This window comes from Pinus tabuliformis, chromosome 2_2 (genome assembly GCF_031772625.1).
Source record: "Pinus tabuliformis cultivar Carrire ecotype Pingquan chromosome 2_2, CPIR1, whole genome shotgun sequence".
NCBI lineage: Eukaryota > Viridiplantae > Streptophyta > Pinopsida > Pinales > Pinaceae > Pinus > Pinus tabuliformis.
Genome location: NC_142300.1, coordinates 438988216 through 439011657, shown reverse-complemented (window position 1 = coordinate 439011657; position 23442 = coordinate 438988216). Strand labels below are relative to the sequence as shown.

The following is a 23442-nucleotide window of genomic DNA, read 5'->3' as shown; positions in this document are numbered from 1 at the left end:
GCATTGGAAAACACTCTTGAGAGTTATACCTGTCTCTAGAGTTGCAACTTCGACGGTTGTCACAAGATGGTGACATTTCATGTTCAGATGTTTGATGTACCTCAAGCCTTTTGGAGCACTCTCCAAACTCCCTTCGGCTATATCCCAATCCCTGGTACTTTAGTATTTCGTCAGCCATAATCGGTAATGCCTTGACCATTTTTGCTAAGACCTCCACCTTCATATCCCATCTTAGAAAGCAACTTCATACCTATTCCCTTGGTATGTTGCTCAAATGATGCTTAAGAGTTATTATGCTTGAGATACTGATTACCTCTCTAAACTTGTCATGCATCCTTTCTTCTTTTGATAATGTCAATGACGGCCAACTTGTAGATGAATCTAACCATCCACTCTTGTCCACTGCCATAAGGTGTGCTTCTTGGAGATGCTTGCAAAATGCACATGCATCATCTTCCACATATGGTCCAAAACCACTATTTGAACCATGACCACATACTAGCTTCATCTTAGAGGTCTCATTTGCTGGTGTAAGAGTAACACTTTCTGCAACTTGCTCATCACGCATTCGCTGCAACACAAAGTGCATGTGTCTCTTCTCTTCAGTTATCTCCAACATCCTTCTCAACTCTATGTTCTCCATCTGAAGAACCAAATGTCGCTCCTCAAGCTCTTGGATACTCTTTTTGCTGCCCATCTTGCAATTTGGTCAACTGGTGCTTTGATAACAAAATGATCTGAAAGTGGAGGTGGTCAATTATGTCTCTCTTTCCAAAATCAAATGAAACAAAAACTAGGACAGTGTTGACGCTTTGCAAGCATGAAAATGGGTCTTCAAAAGCAAAATGTTTGTTTAATGTCCCTTCAAGCATGAATTAGTTATCATGTGCAAGTTAACCATAATGAACATAACACATATAATTCATGTAGGCATAGAAGAGAGAAACACAAGGTTTGATGATGGAGTTCACCCCTCATGTGCTACATCTCTAGGTCTGTCGACATGACTAGACCACTCGTATTTCAGTGTAAAAATGAAATACATAAAGTATGTTGATGACCATGTGGCTATTTCCCCTTCAAGGAAATGTTCTCCTGCAATAACTCTCACATAAAAACAACATAACAACTTGCAATCACCATGTAAACTACAACAATACAAGGAGTCTCCTACAAAGACCATATACCTCATCTAAAAATGAGCATACATGCAAACAAAATGACATAATCCAAGCTTCCCTCAAGTTGAAATGGAGAGAAAAATGTCCAAGAGCTGAACCCTGCAAGTATCAGCCGCTACAAGGTGAGTTAACCCCTACAAGGTCTTCTTCATGCTCAACACCCTCAGAAAATGCTACCAAACCCTGGTTGATCCATACGCCCCTTAGCCTCCAACTTGCAAAAAGGCCATCTAGATGTGCTCAAAACAGAAAACAGAGTTCACCAATGGATTCAGAACATCCAAAAGAACCCTAGGCAGCTTCTTTTTGAGCTCAATTTGGTGAAGAACTCAAAAAGTTATAAGCTACAAGTTCACAACGACACACCAGGACAGGACCTTTTATCAGTCATTTTCAGTCATTGGCTCATCTCTAATGAAGACATAGGAGCTATGGAAACATATGTATTCTTTGGAAAAACCCCAACTATTGTTTATCGAACAACCATTTAGTAGGTCAAACCTAGCAAAGTTGAACAGCTGCAGGTCAAGAACCCATGCTCGAAAGATACCACTCCTACTCTAGCATACTCAACATTTTTATTGAGGAACTTGATATTTACCCTTTTGATTAGGTGAGTGACTCTGAAAACCAGTTTACGGAATTGAGAATAAAACCTTACTTACCCTTTGAAGGTTACTGTCTATTGCCTTTTTGCTTGCGGGTTTATCTCCATCTCTGAAAGACTGTGAAGAGTTTTGGTATCATAATGACTATGACAACATTCTAAGTAAGCTAGATTGCTATTTCGCAAAAATGAGCAAGCCGCCAAACTAATTGATAATATCTGGATCTTGTGCATGGGCAGAGCTCTCTCTAGATCAAGATACTTTGATTTCTTCTCCTCTCCCAAGGTAGCAACATTCATTTTTTATGCCTCGGGGGATACCTATTCTTTTCGTTTGCCAGGGGGATGATATTCCTCCTGCGTTGCTGGAAACTGAAGATGAATGAGGCCGAGAATAGAGTGGCTGGAGATTTATGGTGGACGCATGGCATGCTATCGATAATGGAATGTTCAAGAACGCGCCCCTCATGCGAAGTCCCATGCCAAAATGTTCATGCATGTGTCCGTCAACGTTGTTGGTGACTTAATAAAATGATGTCGGCATGTGTTACACGTAGCCTAACAGAAAGTTGCAAATTTTATTTATCATAACGCCCAAGTTACAAAAAGATGGCTTAAACAAAGTTGCCATAATCAATCATTTCTCGGGAAAAAAAAAATGTAGTTACTTGGGGAAGCCAAATACCAATAATGCCATAATTTTGAAAGATGACATTGGATTCAGGATGACAATGAAATTTCACTCATATTGGTCTAAAAAGAACACTACAAACAGCGATACAAATTGGCACTAGGAGACTCAAACTAAAAGATATCAAATTATTTCAGCACTACAGCGGTTAATCAGTTAATCAGGTCCTTTTTTGGACTATAATCATCAAGATGATATATTATGTAAAATCATCTGGCCAAAACAACCATCCTTGTTGCGAAATCTGTGCCATACTGTTTAATCATATCATGTTTATGTCTAATGTGTTTATGAAAGTATGGAAGCTAGATATAGATGTTAATTGAGCTCAGTTAATTTTTATCTAATTTGTAGTGTTCTTGTTTGTACTTTGATAGGTACGACATGTTTTGTTCTCACCTTTGATTAATCTATCGAAGAGCTTTATTAATATGTTCTGATTTAAGCAGAGATTTAAGCAGAGCTTTATTAATATGTTCTGATTTAAGTTTGTCCTTACACAAGTTAGTTAATAATGTCTCGTTTGTCGAATTGAGGCTTCTGTGATCCATATCAATTTATGAGAGATTCTTCAGCGTAAATATGTGATTTACGCTGAAGAATCTCTCATAAAATGTCTGGTTTATTAAAATACTCTATCCTCCAGAGGTGCAGCGAACGACTCAGGAAGGTTTGGAACTATTGAGCTCATTTCCAACACAGCAACAAGCAAACAGTGATTCAGAGGATTACGTCACGAGGCAAGACTCTTGTAATTTAAGTTCTGCAATTACATCTGTCGGATGTTAGAAAAACTGTAACAGCAATTCCATATGCGGAATAACTGAAAAGAATCGTTGAAACTTAATGCCCAGGGATACGAATTACCTCCAGCCACTAGTGATGTTTTGATGCAGGCCACAGTCCACTTGCTTCTTCTTCAGCACTCCAGCTTCAATTCAAGCAAAAGAAAAACATACAAAATTTTGAAGGCACTTCCAAGCTCTGCTATCTCAGCTAGATGGTGTAAAAACTGAAGGGGATTGAGAGATGAGCTTGGGGACCAAACAGATGAACATATAGCTAAGCTTCCATCAAGCTTCTAATAGCTATGTGTTAGATGTCCCACAAATCAACGCAGAGAACTCGAATCAAAATGATGGACCACTTTAGTAGCTCCCAATTATAAATTTAGTAATTGTAGTTGATTTTCTTAAATTAAGGAAACTACTGCAGTTGGTTTCCATAAGTTAAGGAAAGACTGCAATTTAAATTCCATAATTGTAGGCAGCAATTGTGAAAAAATCAATGGAGCTTAACATTCTCCCACTTGGTCCATACTTCCAAACTTAATGTGTCAACTTAAAAACCATTGATAATCTGTATTAAGTAATAGATACATGAATCATGGCGATAAGTCCTCTAATGATGAGTATTATCTTCCATGTATTACTATGCATTTATTCTTATTATAATTTATGTGGCAACAATATCTTAATGAATAAACCTTATGTTTATTCTTGGTCCTTCTTAAATGAATTTTCTCAAATCAACTTAAAGTGCACATAAATATGAGAAAAAACATCACAATAATTAAGAATTTCATTAACATAACATTGTCCATACAATGAGAAACTACATAATGGAACCAAGTCCCATATTCAATACATGATCCTTGAATTTAAACGGTGGCATGCCCTTAGTCAAAGGATCAGCGATCATTAACTCAGTGCTGACGTGCTCAATGACCACTTTCTTTTCTTTAACACGTTCCCTTATAGCTAAATACTTAATGTCGATGTGTTTATTTCGACTCCCACTTTTATTGTTTTTAGCCATAAAAACAGCAGCTGAATTATCACAATATATTCTCAATGGCTTAGAGATAGAATCCATAATTCTAAGCCCAGAAATGAAACTCCTAAGCCATACACCATGTAAAATAGCCTCAAAACAAGAGACGAACTCGGCTTTCATAGTGGAAGTGGCAATCAAGGTCTGCTTGGCACTCCTCCATGATACAGCTCCACCGGCCATCATAAAAATGTATCCTGATGTTGATTTGCGTGAATCAACACATCCAGCAAAGTCAGAATCTGAGTAGCCAATTACTTCCAAGTTGTCCGTCCGTCTATACATAAGCATGTAGTCTTTGGTTCCTTGAAGGTACCTCATTACTTTCTTTGCAGCTCTCCAGTGGTCTAAACCTGGATCACTCTGATATCGTCCCAACATTCCCACAACAAATGCAATGTCAGGTCTTGTGCAGACTTGAGCATACATTAGGCTTCCAACAGCAGAAGCATATGGAATGTTCTTCATTTGTTCCCTTTCAAAGTCGTTCTTCGAGCATTGGTTCAAATTGAACCTATCACCCTTCACAATGGGAGCTACACTTGGTGAACAATCCTTCATCCGAAATCTCTCTAAAATTTTATTAATATAGGTTTCCTGTGACAAACCCAAGATGCCTCGAAATCTGTCTCTATGGATCTTAATGCCAATGACATAAGATGCCTCACCCATATCCTTCATATCAAAATTTTTAGAGAGGAATTGTTTCACCTCATGTAGCAAACCCTTATCATTGGTTGCTAGCAAAAGGTCATCCACATATAAAACAAGAAAACAAATTTTACTCCCACTAACTTTCAGGTATATACATTGATCCATAATGTTTTCTACAAAACCAAAAGAAGAAATTACATTATGGAATTTCAAATACCATTGGCGGGATGCTTGTTTTAAACCATATAATGACTTCTTGAGCTTGCAAACCAATTGCTCACCATCACTAGAGGGGAATCCTTCAGGTTGTTTCATGTAAACCTCCTCCTCTAGATCTCCATTAAGAAAAGTCGTTTTCACATCCATTTGATGCAACTCCAAGTCAAAATGGGCTACTAATGCCATAATAACGCGCAAGGAATCTTTCTTAGGTACAGGAGAAAAGGTCTTCGTGTAGTCAATTCCTTCTTTCTGAGTGAATCCCTTAGCAACAAGTCTTGCCTTGTATCTCTCAATGTTGCTCAATGAGTCTTTCTTTGTCTTAAAAACCCATTTACATCCAATGGCTTTTGCACCATTAGGCAACTCAACAAGATCCCAGACTTCGTTACTCTTCATGGAATTCATCTCTTCCTTCATGGCATTGTACCATAGTTCTGATTCTTTGCAACTCATGGCTTGTGAAAAGGACTCGGGATCATTTTCGGCTCCAATGTTGTAGTCAGATTCTTGTAGATACACAACATAATCATTAGGAATTGCTGATCTCTTTGGTCTAGTAGATCTTCTTAATGTTGTACCATCATCTCCCTGAAAAGTATGTGGTTCAACTTGTTGATCAAAAGTTCTTGGCAACTCTTGAACTCCTTGATCTACTGGAATATCGTCAGCAGCTTGTGGAACTTCAACAATTGGTTGTTCAACACCAGTTTGTACTTGAGGGGTGCTATGAATAATAACCAATCTATCACTTGAAGTGGAAGGTTGAGATTCTGAATGATCCTTCTCAGAAACTATGTTTCTGGTTTGATCGCTCCCACTGATCAAGTCATTTTCAAGAAACTTTGCATTTCTTGATTCCACAATCCTAGTGCTGTGAGATGGACAATAAAATCTGTAACCTTTAGACCTTTCAGCATATCCAATGAAATACCCACTAATGGTCCTTTGGTCCAGCTTCTTCTTTTGTGGATTATAAATTCTCACTTCAGACGGGCATCCCCAAACGCGCATATGTCGCAAACTCGGTTTCCAACCTTTCCATAATTCAAATGGCGTTTTAGGAACTGCCTTAGTTGGAACTCGGTTTAACATATACACTAACGTCTTAAGTGCTTCAGTCCACAAGGATTTAGGAAGATTGGAGTTGCTAAGCATACTCCGCACCATGTCCAACAATGTTCGATTTCTTTTTTCTGCTACACCATTCTGGTCGGGTGAACCAGGCATGGTGTATTGGGCAACAATCCCATGCTCTTGAAGAAACTTAGCAAATGTCCCAGGTGCTTGTCCATCTTCTGTGTATCTACCATAATATTCTCCACCTCTATCTGATCTCACGATCTTAATTTGCTTGCCGCATTGTTTCTCTACTTCAGCCTTAAAGATCTTAAAGGCATCTAATGCTTCGCTCTTTTTATGAAGCATGTAGAGATACATATATCGTGAGTAATCATCTATAAAGGAGATAAAGTATCTCTGACCATGTGAGTCCATGTCTGGACTACATATATCAATATGTATGATCTCTAATATGTCCGAACTCCTATTGGCACCTTTCTTTAACTTGTTGGTCTGCTTTCCCTTTATGCAGTCCACACAAGTCTCAAAATCAGTGAAATCTAAAGTATTAAGTATTCCTTCATTTACCAATCTTTTAATTCTATCTATGGAGATATGACCTAGTCTCCGGTGCCACAATTTAGAAGAATCTTCATTAATAACACATCTTTTAGTGCCAGTGTGAACATGCATTGAATCATAAGTGACATTGTTTTGTAAATTAATGCAGTAAAGACCATTAGACAAAATACCATTCCCAACATAATCAGATTTATAGAATAAACTGAAAGATTTTTCTGAAAAGTTTAAGGAATATCCAAAAGGTACAAGCCTTGAAACTGAAATCAAGTTTCTAGAAAAACTTGGAACATAAAAAGTCTTTTCTAATTCCAAAACAAAACCACTACTTAAAGTTAAATAACATGTTCCTATAGCTTCCACATGCGAGCCCATCTTGTTTCCTGATAAGATGCTTTGCTCACTTCCCACTGGCTTCCTTAGGTTTTGCAAACCCTGCAAGGAATTCGAAATGTGAATTGTTGATCCAGAATCAATCCACCATGTGTTAATATTAACGTTAACCATATTAGATTCATAACAAACAAACGAGATTAAATTACCTTTGTCTGCAAGCCATTTCTGAAATTTGGCGCATTCCTTCTTCATGTGTCCCTTCTTTTTACAGAAAAAACACTTGGAAACCTTCTTGATATCGGCTTGGGGAGGTACTTTACCTTTCCCTTTCCGATTGGCTTGAGATTTGCCCTTTCCACGCGTTGCCAGCATTGCACTCTCTCCCAGTTCCATCACCAGTCTCTCTTCCTCTTGAACACACATGGTCATGAGTTCATTAATTGACCATTTATCCTTATGTGTGTTGTATGAGATTTTGAAAGGTCCATATTGGTGCGGAAGGGTGTTCAGAATGTAGTGCACTAGGAAGGACTCCGATATTTCAACCTCGAGTTTCTTCAATTGAGCCACAGTGTCCCTCATCTGCATGATGTGCTCGCGCACACCTTTCACACTGGTGAGCCTTAGGGATGAGAATTTCATGATTAGGGTGCTTGCTAGTGCCTTGTCTGAAGAGACGAATTGATCATCAATGGCCTTCAACAAGTCTCGGACCTTTTCATGCTGATCAACGGAACCTCGAATACCAACTGAAATTTTGGTCTTAATGAACATCATGCTTAGACGATTGGATCGCTCCCATCGTTCATAAAGCGTGATGTCCGCTGCAGTGCTGGTATTAGTGAGTGTCGATGGTTCATCTTTCCTGATAGCATAATCTATGTCCATCCACCCTAAATGAAGGAGAATCCTCTCCTTCCAAATTTTATAGTTATCTCCCTTAAGTTCGGGAATGTCACAACGAATTTCATAGAAATTTGCAGGTTGTACTACTGCATCAAAATAAAGAATCACATGTTTATGTTAAAATTGAGGCTTAATAAACTTTCATGTTTTACCAATGTAAATCATGCTAAAAAGAACTGAATCAAATGACATAAAAATTGTCTGTGGGCTAAATTTTCAATTCAAACAGATTCAATAAAACTTTATGATAAAACTTATTAATTCATAACTCCTGTTGGTATGTTATGAAATTTTATCCTAATTAATTACATAAATATAATAAAGATTCCCGTGGGATAAAATTTATTATATTCAGTGTAATTAATTACAATTTAATGTCTAAATAATCTTTATGTGATTTAACCAATCAAAATATATAATTTTATTTAATTAAAGATGTTGTGGCTATTCTCTAATTAATTAAAATTATATGGATCACTATACATTATTTTGTTGCATAAACAAAACTTAAGCAGAGATGAAAAATAATGTTTACTGAAAAGAGTAAGTCAAAAATAACATTTTAATAAACTCCATATAACTGTAATAATTCTCACATAACCAATCAATTTATAATACATCATCATCTATTTTCTTTAAATAATTTGCAAAAACTGCAAATTTGAAATGTTCAAAACAAAAGGCTAAACCATTTCAAATATTGAAATATTTAAGAATGCATAAACTATTTCCTTTAACATGACTCATATCAAAAAGAATAGACTTCACAAAACATTTCATGTTCATACCCGAGACTTTGGTGAGAGCCTTCATGTCATGTGTATGTTCTTGAATGAATCAGGTCATATATTGACCTTGCCATTTACTTTAAACATATTCATTTATAAAATAATCAGCTTGTCGACATGTATGCCTATCATGTAATTCACGAGAGGGCATTTTAACAAAAATAACATGTTTCAAAACCATTAAAAGAAGTACTAGACTATACCATCATGTGTCTGATATATTAAAATATGTCAATTATATGCTCATGACGTCCCCACCACATGCACCCAATGTGCGAGTGTGGAGAGAGAAAAGGCAAGCAAAAGAGGGCCACTTCTGATGGCTATGTTATTCAAAAGCAAAAACTCAAAATTAAAACACAAAGATAGGCATTTCTGCCCCATATAAATTTCAAACAAAAAACGTAGAATACATAATTAATTAGAGAAGGAACGTGTTAAAGGCATCCAAACCCTCCAGCAAGAGCAGAAAAATACTCAGATATCATCCACAGCAATACAAGTTTAGGCTGTAGACAGGTTTCCGGTTGTTGAAAGTGATTAGTCAACAGCAGCGATTTGGCAGCCCTTTTCCCTCAGGATAAGGGAAAAGAAGTAGAAGAATTGTCTATAATTGAAGATAGAATGAATTTGTACAGAAATGAAAAACGTATTGCATTAAATCCAAAACTCTAATTCACTTTAAAATTCCCCCACAAAAAAACACTCTAATTACACACCCGTTATCGGCTTTGAATAAATCTCTATACCATTTCCAATTAAAAAACTCTCCCTTTATGTTTTTCAACCTTAAAACATATAACAAAATAAAAAAGAGAATTTTAAAATTTTAAAACAGAAACGAAAAGGTAATTCCAAAAACCAAAGTCATATGATTTCCTCAAATTTGCATCTAGGATACCGCCATGAAACACAATTATTATGGGTTGGGATAAGCCCATGAAACTCAATGTGCTCTGTATTGCCATTTCCAGCATGACAAATTCGATGAAGTAATATACCATTTGGCTTGGGAGCGCATGCAGCTTGACTGTGACGCCCTTGAAGTCATATACCATTTGGCTTGGGAGCGCATGCAGCTCGACTGTGACGCCCTTGAGGTGCACAGAAAGACAAAAGGGCGGCAAGAGCACACCAAGGTAGAGGTAATAGAGGCTCTGATACCAAATGTTAGAAAAACTGTAACAGCGATTCCATATGCGGAATAACTGAAAAGAATCGTTGAAACTTAATGCCCAGGGATACGAATTACTTCCAGCCACTAGTGATGTTTTGATGCAGGCCACAGTCCACTTGCTTCTTCTTCAGCACTCCAGCTTCAATTCAAGCAAAAGAAAAACATACAAAATTCTGAAGGCACTTCCAAGCTCTGCTATCTCAGCTAGATGGTGTAAAAACTGAAGGGGATTGAGAGATGAGCTTGGGGACCAAACAGATGAACATATAGCTAAGCTTCCATCAAGCTTCTAATAGCTATGTGTTAGATGTCCCACAAATCAAGACAGAGAACTCGAATCAAAGTGATGGACCACTTTAGTAGCTCCCAATTATAAATTTAGTAATTGCAGTTGATTTTATTAACTTAAGGAAACTACTGCAGTTGGTTTCCATAAGTTAAGAAAAGACTGCAATTTAAATTCCATAATTGTAGGCAGCAATTGTGAAAAAATCAATAGAGCTTAACATCGGATCACTGGATTACTGAGTATCGTGCGGCCAATGCGTAATATAATTATAAAGTATACACTTGCTCATTATGCTTTCCCCAGTGGCTTTGATCACGTGTTAACACAATTCAGTGTGATTAAACAGCGAATATGTTTTCCCCAGTGGCTTGACCTCATTATTAGCTTGGAAAGATAATAACAGAAATTTAAATTATTTTCTGTTTCTTCTGAACTTACATGTGGATGACAGTTCTGATTGTTGAGGCTGAGCAGCAGATTCTACACAACAAAACTAACAGAAACATAACATCACAAGATTAGCATGGAAGATCATGGTGCAGCTTCTCCTGTGGAAGTGACCACCCAAAATGCTCCTACTGCTAACGAAGCACATTAGCGGCATGGAACCCCTAATAGAGATGCACAGGGACGAAGACAAGAGCACCAACAACTGCAAAGACTTCTGAGATTTTAAATGAGGTTTTAACAATACAGCTAATATTTAATTTAAGAATTTGCATTCAGATTTCATTGGCAGGGACTTGCTAGAGCAGCGTCCCTTGTTGAATTTAAATATATTTTCTTTACCACGCTACTCATCTTATGTGAGAGGATATATTTGTATTTGTGATTATGGAAGAACGGAAATTGGGATTTTAAAGTCTTAGAAATTATTCTAAAGAGACCAAAAATGTTTAAAAATCAATATTAAGCATTCTAAACATTAGAATGTGGTTTACAAGATTTAAAAAGAAGCACTGCGAAAACGAACACAACGAATCACACTGAATTCAAATTGATTCAAGCATATGTTTGGCACTCAGACTTCAATTATAAAATCCTGTATCGTTCCACTGGATTATTAAATAAAAGCCTTTGCTTTTGCAGGCGAGATGCATAATCCTTGAACGAATTCAAGAGCTCTGGTATTGGGTAGATAATGCTCTCTGTGGGTGGTGAGTAGATTAGGGCCATGGAAGTGAAAGCCTTGTCACTTATCACAGTCAGCGTCCCTACAGTAGTACTCTCGTACTCTCCATTGCTCCAGACCTGCAAGTATAATTATAAAATGTCAGTGGCTAATATATTACTCATTCAGCTACCTTTTTTTTCAATTTCATTAGTATCCAAATTAATCACTATTGAATTCTTTTCAGGAACTACTGATTACCTTCATTATGTCGCCGAGGGTAACCAAGCGAGTGCCAGCCCGTGGGGAGACTCAAACCCAACAGGGTTCCACGTACACCCCGAAGCTATCAGAGGTGTTTTGGTATTGTAAGCTTAGAACAGAAGGATATGAATGCTTCCGACGGGCTGATTGAGGTTTTGCAGGCCATTTCTGATTCGATATACATATCACAGATGCATTATTCGCTACAATACCTGCCATGAAACTTGATCGGTCCAGTCACCAAGCCCCTCTAGTAAATGATCTAGGATCTCACCTGCAACTTTCGCCACAGCGCTCGAATAATCTCCCAATACACAGCTGGATACCAGAGTTCAAAACCGATGAGGATTGAACGATTATGAATATTACAATTAAGCATAAATTACCATAGATTTGCAACTCATAACCAGGACAGTCTGTCCAGATAGTCACCAAATTGCTCTGTTTTTTGTTAACCAGAACATATTGGAGAATGGCTCTGTGCTCTCCTCAATTGAGATTCAGAACTTACTGGTGTCTATAAGCCAACATGTTCTATGTGTTTGTGTTTAGATACTTACATTGCATGAACTAACCTGCATCAGTGTTTGACTTTCAAAGGCATGCCTAATCTCGCCTGCAACTTTCTCCATAGCGCTCGAATAATCTCCCAATGCACAGATGGATACCAGAGTTCAAAACCGGTGAGGATTGAACGATTATGAATATTACAATTAAGCATAAATCGCCATAGATTTGCAACTCATAACCAGGACAGTCTGTCCAGATAGTCACCAAATTGCTCTGGTTTTTGTTAACCAAAACATATTGGAGAATGGGTCTGTGCTCTCCTCAATTGAGATTCGGAACTCACTGGTGTCTCTAAGCCAACATGTTCTGTATTTGTGTTTAGAAACTTACATTGCCTGAACTTGAGTTTTAAAGCCATGCCTAGAATTTGGCCATGAGGCTTTCCTATTATCTAATCAATTCAGTTTGTTCAGTTTGTGTGTGACTTTTAAAACTATGCCTGGAATTTGGCCTTGACTAAATATCTAAAAACATAAATATATAGTTTAAACTCAATTTGAAAGGCTTATATGTACTTTAAGCTTTACAACTTGCAGAAACATATCAATCCCAAGTTTAGCTCAATCTCACTCTCACAGTTACACAATGAATTTGATCATAATTTGATTGTGGATTTCGAAATATTTTGATAATTTAGCTGACAAGAGTGAAATCATTTTGATAATTAAATTTCCAAAATATTTTAAAATGTAAATATCACTTTCTAAAACCCCGCATGATAGAGTTGTGAAAAAATTGACATCTAATTGTTTTCATTCGATATTAAATCTGTTCTGTAAACCTTGAATTGGATTAGAGTCTGTAGCACATTTTGTACCAAAGGCTTCAAGAAATGAATATTGCCCCAAATAAAGAGTTACCTCATTATTTACTAACCGTTGTTTTGGATTAAAAGCTTGAATAGATTTTGCACCAAAAGCTCAGGAAATAAACGTATATATTTTTCGAAGCACAATATATCACTAAATACAAAGATCATTGCAATACGATAAGATTTCAGACAAACTCTGTCCCTCATGTATTTAAAAGGCGGGCTTCTTGAAATACCTTTGAAAACACAATAAAATTGATGTGCCATAATGTGAATGCAATTTAAGATTTCAGACTTCAGGCGGGTTTCTTTCCCTTGGACACCGATTTCTTTCCCTGACGTTGCCACATCCCTCAGGGCTTGAGGTCATATATTTCTGACAAAGTCTTCAAGCCGGTTCGCCTCTTTTTCTCTACCTTGACATCACTTCCTTTTTCTCTACAGCCAGCTCGAGCAATCCACCGCATTCCTTCTCGGCCCTCTCCGCCACATCACAAGAAACGCCATGGCGTATCACCTGAAAGCACCCTAACTCCGCAGCAGAGTCGGCGATCCTGCGCACCAAATCATCTCTCGCCGAAGAGAAATCAATAACCGGAAGATCGCACACTCCCTCACACTCGTCTTCATAGGGGATTCAGGCAAAACCAGACACGAAATGCCGAGCGATTTCTCAAGAAAAAACGAGAAAGCCTCGTTATTTACTGTACTGACAGAGTGAGGAGTCGTTGCCTCCCGGACTCGGCGTCGGAGGGGCCGCCCGAAAGCAACACAGAGTATTTCCCTGCTAGTGGACATTCATAGAAGACATATTTAGACAGACTGATAACAATCTCGGGAGAACTTCGTTACTTAAATAACGAAAGTTCGAAGCCCAAGAAGGCCGTAAGCCGAAGAAGAAGTCGGTTTCGAAGGGAAAGAAACCCGCTGAAGAAGAGGTCGTGAAACACGCTGAGTTTTCTGAAGGGCAGCCCGAGCAGAAAAAAAAAAAAATCGGCGTCCAAGGGAAAGAAACGCGCTGAAAAAAAAGTTCGGAAAGATGATGACATTGATGAGAGCAGCCAGAGCGGAAGAAACAATCAGTCTCCAAGGGGAAAGATAAGCACTGTAGCCGAAGTCGTGAAAGGTGACGAAGTTGCTGAACAGCAGACCGAGCCGAAGAAGAAACCGGTGCCCAAGCCAAAGAAACCGGCTGAAGCAGTCCCGGCTCCGAACCCTACGAAAAAGCAGCAGCAGTAAGAATCTCGTAGGTTTCTTGCCGCTGCTTAGGGCAGGGGATTTTTACAGCTGCGCGGAGGTATGAATCAACAAAGGACAAGATGACTCGGGAATATTAAATAAGGCCGTAGTCTAACAATTATGTTTTTTTTGCTTTAATAAGATAATTAGATTTATGTTTATTTTTTTTATCTATCATATGATGATTAAATTTATGTTTAACTAATAACTATAAAGTAGGTCAAAGGGACTCTTACTATGATGTTCATAAAATGTGGCAAAATCAAACGGTCTTTTATAAAAAAATTGTGATGCATGAATATAAAAGTTATAATGTAGGAACATAAAAGATACAATGTATGGAATACTTTGACAAAGAGGACGAGACCCATCTCTCCTGCCATTCCTTTGATTGCCATGAGAGGGATTTTGATCATCGCCCCGATGTGAGTCCCTTCTATCAAGGAACTCCCTTGCGTAGTGACCCGCTTTATTGCAAATATAATATCGTCCTTTCTTTCCAACCTTAGGTTCGGCCTTTCCTTTGAATTTAGCCCCGGAATTATTTCTTTTCTTAGGGAGGACCTTTAGGTATGGACATTTCTTGCTCTTCCATCCTTGTTTTTTTTTAAATGCATTTTGCCATTAATTCCTCGAATCCAGGAATTACGTTATTGTTGAGAAGAGTAGTCTTGAACACGTACCATTCAGATGGTAATCCTCCAAGAGTTGTGAGTGCCATTTCCCTATCAGGAATTATTTCCCCAATAGATAAGAGATCGTTCTTGATCTCAGTGATCCTTAAGAAATATGCTTGCATACTTTCATCTTTGTCCTTCTTAATTTCCTTCAGCTTATTTCTAAGGAACAAAACTTGATTTGCATCATTAACTTTAAATAAACTCACCAGTCTATCATAGATTTCTTTGGAGGTGTTCAGGTCAGAGATGTAGGCCACCAAATTTTTGTTGATAGAGTCCTAGATGATCTTCTTAGCTTTTACTTCCCCCTTGGTCCATTTGTTCCTAGCAGCAGCAGATGCATTTGATGGAGGTTCAACAATTCCACCTCTCACATGGTTCAACACTTCATGTTCTTCTAATGTTAGATCGAGAGACATTTTCCATCCATGGTAGTCATACTTCTCTCGGAGTTTGTCTTCAGCAGGGAAGTGTGTTGAGGAGCGTTCTTTTAGGATAGCCTTGCCAATCTTCTCTTCGATGATTGCTCTTGCTTTTGCTCTTGCTCAGGGTTTGTCTTCACCTTGGCTCCGATACCATGTTAAGATTAAGTATGTTCTATGCTTAGAGCAATTTACTTATCTTCCTTATTACTATCCACAGATTTGCAATCACATGTACATAAGTAAAGTGCAGATAGACCATTAAACGATCAACAGAAAACAAGCCAAGACAAGAGACACAAGATGTGGCGGCTAGCTAGGAACAAACCCCAATATGGGGAAACCCTTTGATCAAATCTTCTTTTATCTTCAATAATTAAGCAGAGAGAAATAGTACAAAAATCTAATTTATATCAGCGGTAGCAAAACCCTAGATCAGCGGCATTAGCCCTAAACTAGGGCAGTCAATATCTTCCAAACCGGAGGTCAAATCACCTTGATTCCTTCACCAAAAAATGTGGCCTTCCAAGGAGAGTCAGTTTCACCTACTGTGCAGTCCAGAGAGAGGGAATGATGGTCAACGCTGATCAAAGTTCCGATCTGCAGTTGCAGCCCTAAAATCTGCATCCTTCCTTCCACACGTGAAAGAAGAGTCTTTTCTGCGCAGGAGAGAGAAGAGACTCTTTTCTACGCAGGAGAGAGAGAGATGTGATGAGAAGTGAAGTGTCCAAATGAGGAGGAGACATCCTCTATTTATATGCAAACGTTGGTGATGAATAGATGTCTCTGTTGGGCTTCTGAGCCTACACAAGTTACTGGCCGACTTTGACAATTAGCCCATAATCAAAATAAATTCATATCTCCATAAATACTTATCGGAATCGGATGATCTTTAGATCAATCCTACACCTCTCGACGAGAGGAATCTAGATAAAATATTATCAGCTATGAATAAGGAGATCCTCATGGAGTTTGGCCCTAGTTGCCAATTTTAACAAGGGGTTTTTCCCAGTTGGGTTCCCCTGTAAAATCATTGTGTTCTTGTGGTTTTGATGGTTGCATGTCATTGTATGTGTTTCTAAATTGTGATTTCAATTCTGCAGAATAGTAGAGGAAATTTTTTATCTCTTGTTTTTAATTCAAATACATCAGTTGTAGCAAATTTCTATTAATTTCTACACAATGAACTATTAAACTAACCTGCTGGTGTTTTGAATATAGCATTAACTTTAATACCTTATCCATGTCGTTTCGTTATCAGTCCCTGCCTCTTCAGGGTTGTAGGGACTATAGTAATCATTTTCCAGTGCATATTACTTCAACACATAAACCAATGAAACCTTATTTCCCTTTAAACTAAAGTTCATTTTATATTAATGAAATATTTTTCCTTTTAACCAATTAGTGAAATCATCGTCTTATTTCCCCGCATACCAAGGCAAAAGCTAGGATAAGTGTAAGTAATGAAAGATAATTTGAAACTGAAATGAACTAATGCTACTTTCACTTCAAATTAATTCTCAAACATTTTATGAGAAAACTATGGCTTGCAAAGTTGCATTAGTTCGAAAACATTGTCCACTACTTTTATGCATGTACCACTGCCACTGCCTACCACCGCTTTTGTCTCCCTGTAATAGGTGTTATACACTTGCCACATTTGTCATTGTTGTCCCTAAGCGCTTTATCTCCTCACCAAAATAAAACAAGAACACCTCAATGCTCTACATCCATGCTAACAAGATTTATCTTAGATAGCTAGAGTAGCAATATCTTTCACCCTTCCTTTGTGTGGTGCCTTGCTTGCACTTGAAGATCTTTGTCAGTTGACATCTCGACCATGCTTTAATGTAACATTTAGATACTTTCGTTGTTGATCAATTACATCTCTACCTTAAACCAAAGCTCTTTCATTGATGGTAACTTTCACATAGGATTGAGAATAAACAAGTAAAACATTTTGTGATTATTTTAATCATTTAAGAATGAATTCAAATTCTTCATGAATTGAGTAGAGGATTGGGTACCTTGGGGATTTCTCCTTATTAGAATAGGATTGAGCTTAAGTTCTTGAATTGAGTAGAGGATCAAGCATCTTGGGAACTTATCATTACTGGAGTAGAGGATTGAGTACCCTGGGGACTTCTCCTTACTAAAGCCAATTGTGGCCATCTTTAGGATTCTCCTTTGCACTGGCACATATTTAGGATACTCTGTCATATTTAGACAAGCAAGAAAACCTTTGACAGGAAACAAAAGATGAGATAGAGGTAATCAAAACCCAAGTCGAGCAAAGCAAGGGGGTGAAATAATGGCGAAGGATTTGATGCCACTTGCCCTAACCCAACTATTATATAGGAAAAAACCATACAAAGAAACTAGAATAAATGCCGTAACCCACACATAAGGCACCAAAGAATGTTGGCAAACTTGCCAAAATACAAGTATGATCGTATCAAGATCGCAAAATAACACATTTAGGCATAGAAGGATGCCTTAATAACATTGCAAGTGGAGAATGAAGAGGTAGCATGCAGAATGCTTTAAGACAAGCAGGTGAAAGAATAACCCTATAGGGAATAGAATTCTGCAATAAAGTAGACATCATTTTATTGACTAAAACCTAAAATGAAGCCCAACGTTAACTTACCTGACCTTAAACAAAGACCTAGTCTGACACCCACAACTCCATTTGCATCCTAGAGATTTTTCCACCAATGTTTTACTAAAATGACTCTATTAACATCTGAGATGTATTTTCCCCGATGTTTGAACTTTTCACTATTTAGACATAATTAGTTAATGTAAGTCTCGTGCTGCCCAATTCAGAACATTTTCTTTGAATGGTCGCTAATCTCTATATGATAGTCAGTGGCACCAATTCACTCTAGTCATGGCAACTAGCCGAATTCATCGTGTTGATTCAACTGACTCAATTGTCAAAAGTCTTGTTCACAACGACACACCAGGACAGGACCTTTTGTCGGTCATTTTCAGTCATTGGCTCATCTCTAATGAAGACATAGGAGGTATGGAAACATATGTATTCTTTGGAAAAACCCCAACTATTGTTTATCGAACAACCATTTAGCAGGTCAAACCTAGCAAAGTTGAACAGCTGCAGGTCAAGAACCCATGCTCGAAAGATACCACTATCTCAAAGTTTAGAGTGAACTTAGGCCTCTGACACTGATAAAAATAAAGATTCAGCAGCCTACTCTAGCATACTCAACATTTTTATCGAGGAACTTGATATTACCCTTTTGATTAGGTGAGTGACTCTGAAAACCAGTTTACGGAATTGAGAATAAAACCTTACTTACCCTTTGAAGGTTATTGTCTATTGCCTTTTTGCTTGCGGGTTTATCTCCATCTCTGAAAGACTGTTAAGAGTTTTGGTATCATAATGACTATGACAACATTATAAGTAAGCTAGATTGCTATTTCGCAAAAATGAGCAAGTGATAATATCTGGATCTTGTGCATGGGCAGAGCTCTCTCTAGATCAAGATACTTTGATTTCTTCTCCTCTCCCAAGGTAGCAACATTCATTTATTATGCCTCGGGGGATACCTATTCTTTTCGTTTGCCAGGGGGATGATATTCCTCCTGCGTTGCTGGAAACTGACGATGAATGAGGCGGAGAATAGAGTGGCTGGAGATTTATGGTGGACGCATGGCATGCTATCGATAATGGAATGTTCAAGCACGCGCCCCTCATGTGAAGTCCCATGCCAAAATGTTCATGCATGTGTCCGTCAACGTTGTTGGTGACTTAATAAAATGATGTCGGCATGTGTTACACCTAGCCTAACAGAAAGTTGCAAATTTTATTTATCATAACGCCCAAGTTACAAAAAGATGGCTTAAACAAAGTTGCCATAATCAATCATTTCTCAGGGAAAAAAAAAATGTAGTTACTTGGGGAAGCCAAATACCACTAATGCCATAATTTTGAAAGATGACATTGGATTCAGGATGAAAATGAAATTTCACTCATATTGGTCTAAAAAGAACACTACAAACAGCGATACAAATTGGCACTAGGAGATTCAAACTAAAAGATATCAAATTATTTCAGCACTACAGCGGTTAATAGCAGTTAATCAGGTCCTTTTTTGGACTATAATCATCAAGATGATATATTATGTAAAATTATCTGGCCAAAACAACCATCCTTTTTGCGAAATCTGTGCCATACTGTTTAATCATATCATGTTTATGTCTACTGTGTTTATGAAAGTATGGAAGCTAGATATAGATGTTCATTGAGCTCAGTTAATTTTTATCTAAATTGTAGTGTTCTTGTTTGTACTTTGATAGGTACGACATGTTTTGTTCTCATCTTTGATTAATCTGTCGAAGAGCTTTATTAATATGTTCTGATTTAAGTTTGTCCTTACACGAATTAGTTAATAATGTCTGGTTTATTAAAATACTCTATCCTCCAGAGGTGCAGCAAACGACTCAGAAAGGTTTGGAACTATTGAGCTCATTTCCAACACAATAACAGGCAAACAGTAGTTCAGAGGATTACGTCACGAGGCAAGACTCTTGTAATTTAAGTTCTGCAATTACATCTGTCGGATCACTGGATTACTGAGTATTGTGCGGCCAATGCGTAATATAATTATAAAGTATACACTTGCTCATTATGCTTTCCCCAGTGGCTTTGATCACGTGTTAACACAATTCAGTGTGATTAAACAGCGAATATGTTTTCCCCAGTGGCTTGATCTCATTATTAGCTTGGAAAGATAATAACAGAAATTTAAATTATTTTCTGTTTCTTCTGAACTTACATGTGGATGACAGTTCTGACTGTTGAGGCTGAGCAGCGTCCCTTGTTGAATTTAAATATATTATCTTTACCACGCTACTCATCTTATGTGAGAGGATATATTTGTATTTGTGATTATGGAAGAACGGAGATTGGGATTTTAAAGTCTTAGAAATTATTCTAAAGAGACCAAAAATGTTTAAAAATCAATATCAAGCATTCTAAACATTAGAATGTGGTTTACAAGATTTAAAAAGAAGCACTGCGAAAACGAACACAACGAATCACACTGAATTCAAATTGATTCAAGCATATGTTTGGCACTCAGACTTCAATTATAAAATCCTGTATCGTTCCACTGGATTATTAAATAAAAGCCTTTGCTTTCGCAGGCGAGATGCATAATCCTTGAACGAGAAAGAGCTATAGCGAGGCCTCTTATCAGAATTCAAGAGCTCTGGTATTGGGTAGATAATGCTCTCTGTGGGTGGTGAGTAGATTAGGGCCATGGAAGTGAAAGCCTTGTCACTTATCACAGTCAGCCTCCCTACAGTAGTACTCTCGTACTCTCCATTGCTCCAGACCTGCAAGTATAATTATAAAATGTCAGTGGCTAATATATTACTCATTCAGCTACCTTTTTTGTCAATTTCATTAGTATCCAAATTAATCACTATTGAATTCTTTTCAGGAACTACTGATTACCTTCATTATGTCGCCGAGGGTAACCAAGCGAGTGCCAGCCCGTGGGGAGACTCAAACCCAACAGCGTTCCACGTACACCCCGAAGCTATCAGAGGTGTTTTGGTATTGTAAGCTTAGAACAGAAGGATATGAATGCTTCCGACGGGCTGATTGAGGTTTTGCAGGCCATTTCTGATTCGATATACATATCACAGATGCATTATTCGCTACAATACCTGCCATGAAACTTGATCGGTCCAGTCACCAAGCCCCTCTAGTAAATGATCTAGGATCTCACCTGCAACTTTCGCCACAGGCTCGAATAATCTCGCAATGCACAGCTGGATACCAGAGTTCAAAACCGGTGAGGATTGAACGATTATGAATATTACAATTAAGCATAAATTACCATAGATTTGCAACTCATAACCAGGACAGTCTGTCCAGATAGTCACCAAATTGCTCTATTTTTTGTTAACCAGAACATAATGGAGAATGGGTCTGTGCTCTCCTCAATTGAGATTCAGAACTTACTGGTGTCTATAAGCCAACATGTTCTATGTGTTTGTGTTTAGATACTTACATTGCATGAACTAACCTGCATCAGTGTTTGACTTTCAAAGGCATGCCTAATCTCGCCTGCAACTTTCTCCATAGCGCTCGAATAATCTCCCAATGCACAGATGGATACCAGAGTTCAAAACTGGTGAGGATTGAACGATTATGAATATTACAATTAAGCATAAATTACCATAGATTTGCAACTCATAACCAGGACAGTCTGTCCAGATAGTCACCAAATTGCTCTGGTTTTTGTTAACCAAAACATATTGGAGAATGGGTCTGTGCTCTCAATTGAGATTCGGAACTCACTGGTGTCTCTAAGCCAACATGTTCTGTATTTGTGTTTAGAAACTTACATTGCCTGAACTTGAGTTTTAAAGCCATGCCTAGAATTTGGCCATGAGACTTTCCTATTATCTAATCAATTCAGTTTGTTCAGTTTGTTTTACATCTGTGTGTGACTTTTAAAACTATGCCTGGAATTTGGCCTTGACTAAATATCTAAAAACATAAATATATAGTTTAAACTCAATTGAAAGGCTTATATGTACTTTAAGCCTTACAACTTGCAGAAACATATTAATCCCAAGTTTAGCTCAATCTCACAGTTACACAATGAATTTGAACATAATTTGATTGTGGATTTCGAAATATTTTGATAATTTAGCTGACAAGAGTGAAATCATTTTGATAATTAAATTTCCAAAATATTTTAATATGTAAAGATCACTTTCTAAAACCCCGCGGGATAGAGTTGTGAAAAAATTGACATCTAATTGTTTTCATTCGATATTAAATCTGTTCTGTAAACCTTGAATTGGATTAAAGTCTGTAGCACATTTTGTACCAAAGGCTTCAAGAAATGAATATTGCCCCAAATAAAGAGTTACCTCATTATTTACTAACCGTTGTTTTGGATTAAAAGCTTGAATAGATTTTGCACCAAAAGCTCAGGAAATAAACGTATATATTTTTCGAAGCACAATATATCACTAAATACAAAGATCATTGCAATACGATAAGATTTCAGACAAACTCTGTCCCTCATGTATTTAAAAGGCGGGCTTCTTGAAATACCTTTGAAAACACAATAAAATTGATGTGCCATAATGTGAATGCAATTTAAGATTTCAGACTTCATGCGGGTTTCTTTCCCTTGGACACCGATTTCTTTCCCTGACGTTGCCACATCCCTCAGGGCTTGAGGCCATATATTTCTGACAAAGTCTTCAAGCCGGTTCGCCTCTTTTTCTCTACCTTGACATCACTTCCTTTTTCTCTACAGCCAGCTCGAACAACCCACCGCATTCCTTCTCGGCCCTCTCCGCCACATCACAAGAAACGCCATGGCATATCACCTGAAAGCACCCTAACTCCGCAGCAGAGTCGGCGATCCTGCGCACCAAATCATCTCTCGCCGAAGAGAAATCAATAACCGGAAGATCGCACACTCCCTCACACTCGTCTTCACAGGGGATTCAGGCAAAACCAGACACGAAATGCCGAGCGATTTCTCAAGAAAAACCGAGAAAGCCTCGTTATTTACTGCACTGAACAGCAGACCGAGCCGAAGAAGAAATCGGTGCCCAAGCCAAAGAAACCGGCTGAAGCAATCCCGGCTCCGAACCCTACGAAACAGCAGCAGCAGCAGTAAAAATCTCGTAGGTTTCTTGCCGCTGCTTAGGGCATGGGATTTTTACAGCTGCGCGGAGGTATGAATCAACAAAGGACAAGATAACTCGGGAATATTAAATAAGGCCGTATTCCAACAATTATGTTTTTTTTGCCCTCATAAGATAATTAGATGTATATTTAATTTTTTTTTACCTCTCATAAGAGGATTAAATTTATGTTTAACTAATAACTATAAAGTAAGTCAAAAGGACTTGGATTACGATGATGTCCATAAAATGTAAAATGTGGCAAAATGAAACGGTCTTTTATAAAAAATGTGATGCATGAATATAAAAGTTATAATGTAGGAACATAAAAGAT

The 23442-nt window shown here is 37.8% G+C and overlaps 1 long non-coding RNA gene and 2 pseudogenes across 3 annotated transcripts in view; all 3 read right to left on the bottom strand.

Annotated features, from left to right (window-relative positions):
• Positions 1-14391, bottom strand: part of LOC149193155 (fe(II)/2-oxoglutarate-dependent dioxygenase 1-like) — a 35079-nt pseudogene extending 20688 nt beyond the window's left edge. The window contains exon 1 of the transcript XR_016254417.1: positions 12273-14391. The product of XR_016254417.1 is annotated as a fe(II)/2-oxoglutarate-dependent dioxygenase 1-like (transcript). The remainder of the gene's footprint in view (positions 1-12272) is intronic.
• LOC149193156 (uncharacterized) lies at positions 11256-12364 on the bottom strand. The gene is made up of 3 exons (XR_016254418.1): positions 12258-12364; positions 11695-12015; positions 11256-11573 (listed from the first exon to the last, which is right to left on the bottom strand). It is a non-coding gene; the product is annotated as an uncharacterized LOC149193156 (long non-coding RNA).
• A 6004-nt stretch (positions 14392-20395) lies between the features above and the next one.
• LOC149193154 (fe(II)/2-oxoglutarate-dependent dioxygenase 1-like) lies at positions 20396-23173 on the bottom strand (annotated as a pseudogene). The gene is made up of 4 exons (XR_016254416.1): positions 22525-23173; positions 21482-21586; positions 20905-21224; positions 20396-20783 (listed from the first exon to the last, which is right to left on the bottom strand). The product of XR_016254416.1 is annotated as a fe(II)/2-oxoglutarate-dependent dioxygenase 1-like (transcript).
• Positions 23174-23442: the final 269 nt, after the last annotated feature.